This window comes from Amphiprion ocellaris, chromosome 2, assembly GCF_022539595.1.
Source record: "Amphiprion ocellaris isolate individual 3 ecotype Okinawa chromosome 2, ASM2253959v1, whole genome shotgun sequence".
Classification (NCBI taxonomy): domain Eukaryota; kingdom Metazoa; phylum Chordata; class Actinopteri; family Pomacentridae; genus Amphiprion; species Amphiprion ocellaris.
Window position 1 is genome coordinate 14,932,660 of NC_072767.1, and position 13,494 is coordinate 14,946,153.

A 13,494-nucleotide genomic window follows, 5' to 3' on the forward strand; every position below is an offset into this window, starting at 1 on the left:
TAATGTGCATGAGCATCAATATTTTATACTTCCAGTATTTCTTTACCAGTGCAATATGTTCTTTACCCCTGTCCTTCTCTTTCCACCCTTCATTGTCTGTACATTTTACCTAAAGTAGTCTAATAGTTCGAGTAATCATGACAGAAGAGGAAGAGTGGGAGGAGGAAGAAGAGTATAAAGAAAGGGGACGATGAGATTAGTTTAACAGTTATTTGGTGTGGTAGGATGATTTTTGTGCTTTCTTCTGTAATCAGCTAATCATATTCTTACAGTGCTGCCTTTTGTGATGGTACCTATTTCTGACTCACATTTGAACATGAAATAGTAACAAGTACTTATTGTTTAGGCCGAGATCTAAGAGTTCTAATGCTAAAGCCACTCAAAATCAGACTTACATACAGATTTTTTTTTCTTGGAATCTCAGTTATATTCAACTGAGGCTGAACATGAAAAATAGAACTCCTTGGTTGGCCTTAAAGGGCTTAACTCACCCTCAAGTACATGAAAGGCTTGTCTAGTGTTTACTTTATTTACCGAAAAAAAAGTGGAGAAAAAAACTTTAGCAATTAACTGTAGCCGCTGACTGTAAGTCCCATTGTAAAAACATGTCAAGCACCATGCGATGAGCGCTGAATCTCTTAAACTGTGTCACAGCAGCCTCCTTTTCATGTAAATTTCATTTCTGCAGAGAATAAGAGGTTGAAGGAAGCCAGAGTTAAGTGGGTAGTAAAAGAAGTAGGGTGACTGAGAAACAATGATTGTGTTGTTGTGACCAAAAAAAAAAAAAACTCAGTCATGTGTGCATGGTGCAGTTGTAGCTCCCACACAATACAGTTTAGGTAGTTAGCATCAAATCTACTCTCTTGGAATTTTCTCTTCCTTGAGCGTTGCCTGTTGGCTCGTCATGCCAGTGCAGAAGCACATTAATGTGGAAGGAAACAACACGCATCCTCCTGAATTTCTTGACCTGATGTGATTTGTTTGGTTTTGGAAACTACAGCTCCTCCACTGTGAAAACTGCCTTTTCTTCTTTTGGTGACCTGTGATGATCCCCAACATCAAGGTTGGATCTTCCTGGCTGCTATTTGACACAGAATGTGATGTTTTCTTGTCTGCTCCTGTTTGTGCTCCATGAAAAAATTGCAAACATACACTGACCAGTGGTCTCAGGACTCACTACCGATACAGTGTCATCACACATGGTATGCTTAGGAATTCATAGAAATGATAACAGAAGCCAACAAAGACACAACCAAGTTTTAACAGTAAAGATTAAGTCATATTAAAACGTTGATTTCATTAATTTATGCTCCCACACAGCACAGCGTCTGTCAGGTCTGAGATCAAATACAAGGGCTGATCGAAACAAGAAATCAAAACAAGATCTTTCACCTTGCCTGGGTTGAGAGTTTTAAGGAGTATGAATGTGCACTGTTAGCTGCTGCACGGCATAGCTCGATTAGCAGAATTAAATGTTTCCAAAACTTCTGTTTCACACTGTTGCTAAACTGACACACAACACTCTGCCAACAACTATTTATTCAGTGTTGACGATTTTCTGAAATTTTACTCAAACAAAATAGACTCAATTACAGAAGAAATCGCTGGTCCACACTCCACTCAGAGTGATTGCTGTGAACTCTCCACCTCTTTGATGGATGCAGTCACTGTGACTTGGACCAACTGCACTCTTTCACAGTTTGAAATAATTTCCCCAGAGACCTTTACCAGCCTGGTAACTGCTTCCAAACCTACAACCTGCATAGTAGACCCCTATACATCTAATCTTCTGAAGGAATTGCTTCCTGTTTTAAATAGTCCTATTCAGGATAATAGAAGTAACTTTCCATGGGAGACCTCAGCTTTTAAACCTGCCATTGTTAAACCGCTGCTTATAAAACCTAATATTGCTCTGTAAATTCTGAGCAATTATAGACCAATTTCTATACTTCAATTTATGTAAAAAAATTACTTGAAAGGGCCACTGCCTACTTATCAAACAACAGCCTTTTTGATAAATTGCTCCTGCTTCTGGACTTGATTGGATCACAGCATCCTTTAAGCTGTGTGGAGAAGCAATATGGTATCCAGTGATGGTGTTTTTGTGGTTTTATTCACATTTACAGAACTCAACTTGTACTGTAACTTACAATGATATAATCTCTGACTTTTGCAAAGTAAAATTTAGTGTAACAAAGGGATTTGTCCTTTGCCCTAATGCTTCTTTTCAGTCTGTAGGATTCATTTGGTGACATTTTTTTGTAGATATAGGGTTTGTTTAATTGCTACACTATATGTACCAGTAAAGCTAAATGACCATTACAATCTCTTGAGTTGTATAGCATATCTATTAAAAAGTCAAGAAAATATATTAAAAATATAAATTTCCTGCTATTAAATGCTGATAAACCAGTCTTAGTCTTACTCGTTGTACTGTAAATGTTCAGCTTGTTCACCAAGTCTTGTCAAAGACTAAAAACATGTGATTCTAAAACACTCATTGTTACTTCTCTGGCTCCCACTGCAAACTAAATCTGATTTTAAGGGCCTTTTTTAAAAAATTTTTTGTTATTATTATTTTTTTACTTATGAGGCTCTAAGCTAATTATACCATATACACCAGCATGCCCTCTCTGCTCTCTCACTGCTGGTCTCCTGGTCATTAATTCAGCTAACAAGAAATTTGTCGGCTTCAGAGCATGCCCTTGTCTCTGGAATGGCCTTCTATTCCATGTTAAAGAAGCTCAATCACTTGAAATCTTTAAATCAAGATTGAAAACCCACCTGTTATTCACTTCATTGCAGCCAACTCAGTTGGCTCCATCACCTTTTAAATCATCTGTTTGACAGTGGACTACACCATTCTGTAGAAAGACTGTTGATATTTAGATAGTTCCTCTCACTTCCACGGTCATCATTCACCTCCCATATTCAAATGTGAATATGGTTTTGGCATAGTTTTGGCATAGCTTAAAAAAATGTGGTTGTTTCATGTGCATTTTTCTTCTTTATTACATTTATCCATCCAAAATGTAGGGTCACAGGGGGGCTGGAGTCTATCCCAGCTGACTTAGGGTGAAGACAGGGGACACCCTGGACAGGTCACTTGTCTATCACAGAGCTACACATAGAGACAAACAATCACACTTGTGAGGTGGCAGTCCATTGCCATCTTTATTATATACAGACAGGTTGATGTTATGTTTTGTCAAATGCCTTCTTTTTAACTATAAAGTATGCTGGGACTAGGATGCATGATAATTCTGCACTTTAAACAAAATCAATTCGCTGATTGCTTGTTCAAAAAACTAGAAGATAGTTTTGACTAGAGCAGGAGACTTTGTGAATTAATGCTGCTGGGATGCCGGTGGGGAACTGATCACCCCCAACCAGAATACAACACTGGCGATGCATCCCAGAGCATCCTTAACACAGAACGCATTGGATTAAAAATACCTTGCTTACGAGTGTATTCATGTGATTGCAGCCATGCTATCAGCTCTGTCAGGCTGTACTTTGCACAGCAGTGCTTCATGCTGAATGTTCATGCCACATTGCTAACATACAGATATTTAGCAGGAATAATGTTTAATGTTCACCATTTTAGTTTAGTGTGTCAGTCACGTAATTAACACTAAGCACTATCAGCTGAGGCATTCATTAGACTGACAGGTGTTTGGTCAGAAACCACATAAAGTACTGAATAAATCAATATTTTGACCTGATATTGCAATATATTGTGAGTAAATTATGTGTATTTGTGCAACATTTCCTGGTGTTCCATTAAACTTCTAAGGAATAAGAGTGGCACGAGTGGAGATTTTTGAAGGAGGAAACAAGTTTTAGTGTTTGTGCTGCAATTGGTCCAGCAGAGGTCAGAGCTTATTTAATAGCAATTTAACAATTCCTAAACAGATCTCAAAAACCAACTCATTCTGGCAATATTCATGCTAGTTAGAACATATCTATTAGAAGCCATGCATTAAAACTCATTAGAGCTCATTTGGAAAGGATGGAAGGTCTTTGGCACCAATCAATCAAGGTCACTGCTAAGACGATGCCATGCCATAGCTAGAGGGCTCTTAGACTGATGAGTGTCAGCGGCTTTTGGTGATCGCTGGAGGGCTAATGTTCTCCTCACTGGGCTCCCCTCCTTTGCCTTCTCCACGCAGATGAGTGCAGTTCTGACAGGGAGGGCTGCGGGAGGAGGGAAGAAATGAAAGCTGACATACTGGCACCCTCTCTACATCTTGTCAGAGCTGTCCTCTTTTGCCCCAATCCAATATCCAGAATTTCTTGTTCTCCTTTTCCTCTCTGTTTAGCTCTCATTCATATAGGTTGCTCAGGCTAGCTGTGAGGAGGCTGCCTTTCATTAGCAGTCTGTGTGGGGGTGTAAATAGGTGCAAGCATTTAATAATGTGCATGAGCATCAATATTTTATACTTCCAGTATTTCTTTACCAGTGCAATATGTTCTTTACCCCTGTCCTTCTCTTTCCACCCTTCATTGTCTGTACATTTTACCTAAAGTAGTCTAATAGTTCGAGTAATCATGACAGAAGAGGAAGAGTGGGAGGAGGAAGAAGAGTATAAAGAAAGGGGACGATGAGATTAGTTTAACAGTTATTTGGTGTGGTAGGATGATTTTTGTGCTTTCTTCTGTAATCAGCTAATCATATTCTTACAGTGCTGCCTTTTGTGATGGTACCTATTTCTGACTCACATTTGAACATGAAATAGTAACAAGTACTTATTGTTTAGGCCGAGATCTAAGAGTTCTAATGCTAAAGCCAGACAGACAGATAGATAGATAGATAGATAGATAGATAGATAGATAGATAGATAGATAGATAGATAGATAGATAGATAGATAGATAGATGATAGATAGATAGATAGATAGATAGATAGATAGATAGATAGATAGATAGATAGATAGATAGATGATAGATAGATAGATAGATAGATAGATAGATAGATAGATAGATAGATAGATAGATAGATAGATGATAGATAGATAGATAGATAGATAGATAGATAGATAGATAGATAGATGATACATAGATAGATAGATAGATAGATAGATAGATAGATAGATAGATAGATAGATAGATAGATAGATAGATAGATAGATAGATAGATAGATAGATAGATAGATGAGTTCAAGGCATCAGTTTCTGGCCTTGTCCTATTTGCAGAGACAGAAGAGGTCTGAATAACCCTGGATATCTCGAGAAACACACATTGTTAATTTTAACCTCTCTGCAGAGCTCCCAGTGAAAGTGTCTTTGTGTCTTTTCTCTTAATCGGCAGTGCAATTTGCAGCCATTCCCATTAAGTCTTATATGTTAATGGGAAACATTAAAGAAGGAGGAGAAAGGGAAGTCCTGGGAAGATAATCAACAGTGCATTTTAGGCAGCTGACAATAAGTTCTCTCCACACATGATTTAGACATTAATTATTCTAATGAAAGCAGGGAATCCACTTTAAGGTCAAACCGAGCTACCGGCAGATGCATTTGGTATTGGAAGTTGTATTGTATGTTAATTAATACATTCGTCTGAGAGAGCTGGTGTGCCAAATGCAACTTGCTAATGACCTTGCCGATCATGTTGGTGTGGTCTCTTAATGATATTGCCTCATTATGAATTTGTACTGTATTATTAGCCATCTGAAAATTGCAGTCAATTAATTCTTTGTGAATTGCAGTAGGTAATCAACACTTAACACTTAGCTTAACAACAGAAAGATAGGAATGAGTCATAATAACCATGTGCTGCTTAAAACGGACCCAAAATGATTTATTTAAGGAAACACAAATATAAAACTACTAATTTATGCAGTGTGTATATGATCGAAATGACATTGAGTCAATACAAACAACTTATTCTTCTGCAGGGATAGCCAACCGGACATAAATGGTCCCAGAGGTGTTGACTGTTTTCCCAACTTACAGCATGGGCACTACTAATCTGAGTGGTGCAACATCTATGTGAACCAAAAATATCTTCACACGTCATTTCAATTCTACAAGCCACAGGCAGTGAACCCAACTTGGGTGTGATTCATTTGAGCGCTACGTTGTCATGTGACTCTACAAATCGCTTAACATATAGTATAGGGTAGTGTGGGCAGAAAATTACTCAATTGATCTGAGTTCTGACATTCTGATCAATTACCATCAATACAATAATCAATACTCTCTGTCCTGGACGAACAAGAAGACAAAAATGTCAGCGTGAGATTGATGATTATGACGGATGATCTTGCCAGCAACCCCTGAAATGGGAAAAGCCCAGAAACAATAAGCTGTCATGTGTCTTCCACATTTGGGTCCAAAAATCCTCTTTTGGGAGAATGAAGAACTCAAAACGGTGCACTATAGCCACAGTATCATTAATACTGCTAAACAAAGTGAAAGAAGACTTCTACGAAAGCCTTTACTTATTCCAAATCTAAAAGTTTCTTTCAGGCAGAGAAGAGATACAAAGCCACAGTTTAATGTGTGCGTATATCTTCTCTGTGCCATCAGAGACTCACTGCTCACTTTAAAAATGCACATTATGCTCCATCTCTGGGACTTCTTGACTTGTGAACATAAGCGTCTGCACTGCTGTCAACACTGAGTTGCTCCTTTGGCTAAAAGAGAAAGTAGGCATCAACTTTGTGAACTTGTAAAATGTTGGTTTGAACTTTTGCACCACTTACTGCAGCGCTAACAGCTCTGAACCAGAATGCAGACCCATACCCTGTGTTCCTCCTCAGCCACCTTTTCCATCTTTTCTAATTAATTCTCTGTGGAGCTTCACACCTGCGGGGGCCGGACCGACTCTACTCTCTTGTTTCTGGCTACGGGAGACAGTAATAGATGTTCACCTATACAAAAAGAACTGTCCCAGGTCATAGGGACAGAGGAGAGTATAGGGAGCCTTAACCTCACAGTTCATTTGTCTAGAATTCAGCTGTCACTCCTACGTCTATGTCCTCTGGTGTACTTTTCAAATTATTTTATCGATAGAGTTGGTATTTATCAGTGTTGACATAGAATAAGATTGGTGTTAATTATGTAGGAAGATTCATGCAATATACTGACAATTGCCGAGGAAAAATCAACATAAAGACCCTTTACAGTGAAAATCAAGATTTTTAGTTTGCGTCCATATGATATTTTTCATATGCTTATTTTCTGCATGATGTACATGATGCAGAAAACCACATGGACACATTCTGTGACATCGAGTTCAATTTCTGTCAGCTCTATGGAGTATTTCCACCTTGAAGTTTCAGTGTGCTAATCTCAGTCTCAACACAGATTTAGACTTTTGGGGTTTCATACTTCACAAATCTAAGGAACCAGACCTGCCAGCTTGCAGGGTGGGGCTACCTGTTCTTCTCCAGGTTTGGTTTCCAGTCTCAACATGCATGGATGAACTGCAGCATTACAACTTGCCAGTGTGTAGCGGAGAGTAATTTTGCAGTGTTTGAGCAAGAGTAAGTGAGCTGGTGTGCTCGAGTTATGACAAGTAGGCACAGGTAGATATAGATAGAAATAGGGACTTCGTAAATATGTACACTCCACAAAAAGCAGGATATAGAGGTACACTACCATTCAAAAGTTTGGGGTCACTTAGAAATGTCCTTATTTTTGAAAGAAAAGCATTTTTTTTTCAATGAAGATAACATTAAATGAATCAGAAATACAGTCTCGACATTGTTGATGTGGTAAATGACTATTCTAGCTGAAAACAGCTAATTTTTAATGGAATATCTACATAGAGGTACAGAGGAACATTTCCAGCAAGCATCACTCCTGTGTTCTAATGCTACATTGTGTTAGCTAATGGTGTTGAAAGGCTAATTGATGATTAGAAAACCCTTGTGCAATGTTGTTAACACATGAATAAAAGTATGATTTTTTATGGAAAACATGAAATTTCCTGGGTGACCCCCAACTTTTGAACGGTAGTCTATGTCAGACTCTTTTTGAGGCAGGAAGGGATTATTTTCATGGTAAAAAAACTACATTTTTTATTTTCATGCACAAGGACAAGTTTTAATGTGAATAATCAGTGCTCAGAGAAGGATTTTAAACTCCCAGACCAGGTTGTTTTTGTTGAAGTATCTATCTATCTATCTATCTATCTATCTATCTATCTATCTATCTGTCTATCTGTCTATCTATCTATCTATCTATCTATCTATCTATCTATCTATCTATCTATCTATCTATCTATCTATCTATCTGTCTATCTGTCTATCTGTCTATCTATCTATCTATCTATCTATCTATCTATCTATCTATCAACATTTCATTTGACTAATCAGTCTTAGGGCTGCACAGTGGCTTGGTGGTCAGCACTTTTGCCTTGCAGCTGGAAGATCCCTGGTTCACGTCCAGCCTCACTGGGATCTTTCTGCATGGAGTTTGCATGTTCTCCCTGTGCATGCATGGATTTTCTCCAGGTTCTCTGGCTTCCTCCTACAGTCCAAAAACATGCTGAGGTTAATTTGTGAATTTAAATTGTCCGTAGGTGTGAATGTGAGTGTGATTGTTTGTCTCTATGTGTAGCTAGCCTTGTGATAGACTGTTACCTGTCCAGTGTGTCTCCTACCTTCACCCTTAGTCAGCTGGGATAGACTCCAACCCCTCCGCGACCCTAATGAGGATTAAGCGGTGTATACATAATGGATGGATGACCACTCTTAACTGTTTTGCCACAATGCAATAAAAAAGGAAAAAAAGAGTGTCATTTTTTAATCAACCTCCATGGGATGTTCTGGCTCAGGTTAACATGAGGTTGGGCTTGAATGCAGGAATATGAGCTAATTTTGACTGCACATGCTGCGCACTGCGGTTCGACCGGAACTGATCCTATGCCGCCCTGTTCCAGAAAAAGCGCTTTACCACTGTTTTCGGCAAACCTCTCCCAGAGTCAGATGAAATTGCCAGCATGAAAGCACCCTAAATTTCATACCCTTAAACTATTGGATAAAGATGCCACCTTGGCTGCTCCCACTTGGCGCCCAGTTGTTCAGATTGGGGGCCTTAGAGCTGAGCCAACGACGCAAGCGGAGCGTCTCGTTTGATCTGCCAGGGCTCCGTTCCCTCATCCAGATTGAACAGTGTGAAGCATAAAGGCAAAGCCAAAAAAGACATCTATAATTAGCGAGTCAGTCAGGCTTCACCTCTCTCCAGCACCACTCACAGCTGGCTGAGACCCCCAGTATAAACACACAGTCACTCACACCCACTCTGCTCACCCCACGCTTTAAGATTCATCTAGATTCATACTCTGGTTTGTAATCGCCTCACAAGTCTGGTTACTGAGAGCAAGCCTATTAGGAGGGCATCGGAGTGGAACATAACATTTTCAGTTTCAATTAGGTCTATGAGGGCATACATAATGCACGGGGGAGGTTCGGTCCACTCGGAATGGTGAACTGATGAACTCATCGAGAAATGACGCAGCAGTGGTCGAAAGAGCTGAGCTGAGCTGACTGTTTCCCTTGTATATGGCCGTAAGATTTGTCAGTCTTAAGTGAATTAGTGTGTGCTCATTGGAATGTGAAGATAAGTTTGGAGTGAGCGTTTGTGTGAGTGTGTGTGTGTGTGTGAGAGAGGCACTAGGCTATAAAAGTGGGGAAATTGCACCAGACTCAACTAACTGAATTACATTCAAACTCATAAGGCTACAATTACCTTGTGTGGATTTTCACTAACTGAGATGCAGCGATCCCCGCAGATTGGAACCTTCAGTCATATGATGTGCCTGTCATTTTGCACGGCTGCTTTCCACTTGAGCATAATGTGCACAAATGATATAATCTTTCGGTAAGCTTTTTTAAAAGCTGAGAAACCAAATCTGTCTGAAGAAGTGCTTTAGAATCACAGTAATCTGATCGATGCTTCAATCATCTTTTGATGTGCATCTGCATGGTGCAATATGGCTGATAGACAGATAAAGTCTGTTGTTGTCAGTGACAACAAGTTTATCCTCTGGACTGCACAAAATTATTTGAAGCAAAAGGTTACTTTTTTTGTTTTGCTTTAACCTTTACTGTCACCACAAGTTCACAATCACACTCTAAACTCAGCTTCTCACCAATTTTTTTGTGCATAATATCGAACACACTTTCCAAGCTGAAAAAACATATGTTGCATGTATTTCTGCATCAACACTGCCGCCCTTATGCACCCACCGTCCAAGATATGTTTTCTCTGCAGAGTAAAATCTCTTTGGGTCTTGCATTAACGAATGCCTCCTTTAAATTAGAAGTGCCTGCATAAAGTTTTATAGACATGCAGACAGATGCTCTGATTAAATCTGGGTACGTAGCAGCCCTCAGTGCTCCGAAGGTTTCCGCTCCCCCTTTTTGATAGTGTGCACCCTCAGGCTTCCAACCTTCAAATCTGTGCCATCCTCTCTGCTTGCCAGTTAACTAACTTTGCAGTCTCTAAACTTGCTGGCTTTCCTTCACCTTTCAGTCCCTCTTAGCCAAAAGTCTTGTGGAGCACACACTGTCTCCCTCCCTCTCACATTCATTCTTCCTTGCAACCATGATGTATCAGCCTGGAGTAGTGTTGTGAACCAGTGTAAGACTTGGCAGCAAAGTCAAAGTTGAGACAGCAAACACATTGGTTAATTTGTTAGCTGTATGATATCTATTTTAACATTTAGAAATGCTCTTTAATTCTGACTGATTTCTGAGTCTCATGGGACCAATGTAATGACAAAACTGAGGATCATTTGTCTGAAGGAGGCTGCTGGAGACCTTACTTTGCACACAACTTACAGTTACACAATTAGTTGTATTAACTACAACACTATCAATTTTTGTATCTCCATTGGCTATGGGTCTGGCTCTTATTTCGTGTTTCTAAATGATGGTAAAATGGTTTTAACTTGGCATGAAATTATTGAAAAATTGTAATGAGTGTCACAGCACATAAATCCATGCCTCATATAGTATATATCTGGCCTCAGTGGATCCCTCCTCACCTTTTATCACATCCATTACATACAATGAAACAGGCTACTTAAAGTTTGTGTTGCAAATCTTTCAGTGCAAACTGCTGCAAATGACTGCTTGAAATGACTTTTAATTAGCACGCTATGTGTTCTCTGTCAGACATCCTCAGCGAGAGTTTAATTTTAGACCCTTCTTTAAAATCCCCAAAATGATGTAACTCCTGTTGAAACATGATGTTAAAGTGGGGCCTAATAATGAGGGCGCATATAAACCAATGAATTAGCAGTTAATTTGACGAGGGTCAGGAAGGTGGGATTAACTAAAATGTGTTAAAACTGAATTTAATTCTCTCACAAGCACAGGACAAGATTTGCAAGAGGTTAATATGTCTGTTTCAAGATGTCTTAAATACTTTTAATGGCAACGCATTATCATTTTACGGATAATATTTTGCTTTTTCACCGTTAGACTTCACCACCTCTTGCATGCTATGATTTCTCAGGTATGCACTGGGCTGTTTTTCTTTGTGTGACAAACAAACTACCCCCTCGCTTTAGGTTGCATCGTGATGTGTGACCATCCACAGACTGCAATTGACTCTACGAGAGAGCGACAACAGGCAGCAGGCCTTCTCACCAGCAGTGGCGAGCCCTTTGTGTGTGTGTATTTATGCGATCGGTCAGGCCTGAGAGGCCAAGTGTGGCCGAGTGGCCGCCTCAGCCAGAGCAAACGAGACAGGACAGAACAAGCCATTTTCTCCAACCCCCTCTGGTTAAACTACCTATTTTCCCACCAGTCGCCCTGGAATTGCTCTGTCTCTCCCTATGAGCGACATCCTGAAGGCGTGGTAGGCAGCAAACCTAGAAAGTGAAGAAGGGGAACCTGGGGGTGAGGCAGCAGCAGGGAGGCGTGGGTGATCAAATTAATCGGCAGGCGACAGAGAAAATTTTCCGAAGCTCCTTTGAGTCGAGTTTCTTCAGTTTTCACAGACCTGTAGCCAGGATCAAAGTGACATCCATCATGTTTATGTTCATCGACTGCTGTTTACTCAAGTTAAACACAGACAGGTCCGGGTTGAACGATGTTGTCTTGTCAGGTCTCAAAGGTGTGCGTGACCTTCCCTTGACCCTCCTCTGAGTCTGCCTCGCCACAGGCTGCACTTTAACTCAGCAACTGGAGCAGTTCTGTGATTCCCTTCAGGTCCTGCTCACTGGCAGAGGAGCAGAGGGTCAAAGAGCCTGGCTTTACTTTAGGTTCAGACTGGATTTCCCGAGGGCTAAATTGCCTTCTGCATTACTCTGATTGCTGAGGAGGTTGGCCAGGTGATACAGCACAGGCTGTGAGATGATTTTCTACTTAGCTTAGCCTGTTGTTTATTCATCTGCAGTGTTGCTCGTCTGTTATGTACCACTGCTGAGATGCATTTATCATGTGCAGGTTGCTTCTTGTGTGTATGCATTTTAAATAAGCTTTTCTTGCATTTATGCTCCTTCTCGTGGCTACACTGTGAACGCATTTTCTTGTGGTTATAGCAAAATTTATTAATCAGTCACGGAGAGTTAAGGTCATAAAACCACATGTGGCTGTGTAATGTTGTCTGTAATTTAGCAACATGCACGGTTGTGCGGTCCTTTAGCTGCAATAGTTCACTACATGTCCAGAGTATATGAGCACAATAATGACTGTCACATCTCATTAAAAAAATCCAACTTACTGTTCTAACCTCCACTATAAGGAGACTCCATTCTTCTGGGTGGGTCCATCCTAGGATTTTGAAGCTGGATGGAAGGATTTACTCCCACTCTGACCGAAGTACATTATGAAGGCCAGTCAGGTAACAAGGCCTGGCTCCAAGTCTGCATTTTAGCTTCATTAGCGAAATCAGGAAAACCATTCCATTGCGACAGGGGTGGAGCCAAGGGAGGGCCCGACAAAAGTCTTTCAATCCCACCCCACCAATAGTTGTAGAGAGCTACTCATAGAACTGGAGGTACATACTAATCAAATTGTAATAATAACAATTAAATAAGAAAGTAATAATTTGCAAGAATCTTTCCAGCTTATTATGTGTGAGTCCTCATGGTGTACCTCTACATGACAGTCATGCCTGTATAAGCAATTTTAAAAAAATGATAGTAATTGGCCTCCAGCGATTTGCCATGCAGAAAAAAATAAATTAACGAGATATCAGTTTTGTGCCACCCCAGTGTGAGTAATGGTCTCTCACCCCTTTCAAAACAGTCTGACTCAGTCAATGCTTTGTGAATTTTGATTTGTGCAGCTGCGACATCGTCATGCTGAATAAAACTGACACAAAGTTGGCAGCTCATTATTGTCTAAAATATCATTTTGTGGCTTTGTAATTTTCCATAATTTGAGTCAGGACTAAATAATGAAAAAAAAGCACACAACCAAAGTGAACAGGGGTATTCACAGAGCCCACTTTCTCCAAATTCTTCAAATACAACAAAAACTACATGTGCCCAGTATGCTACTATGACTTGTCAGACTCCACCTGTGGATTA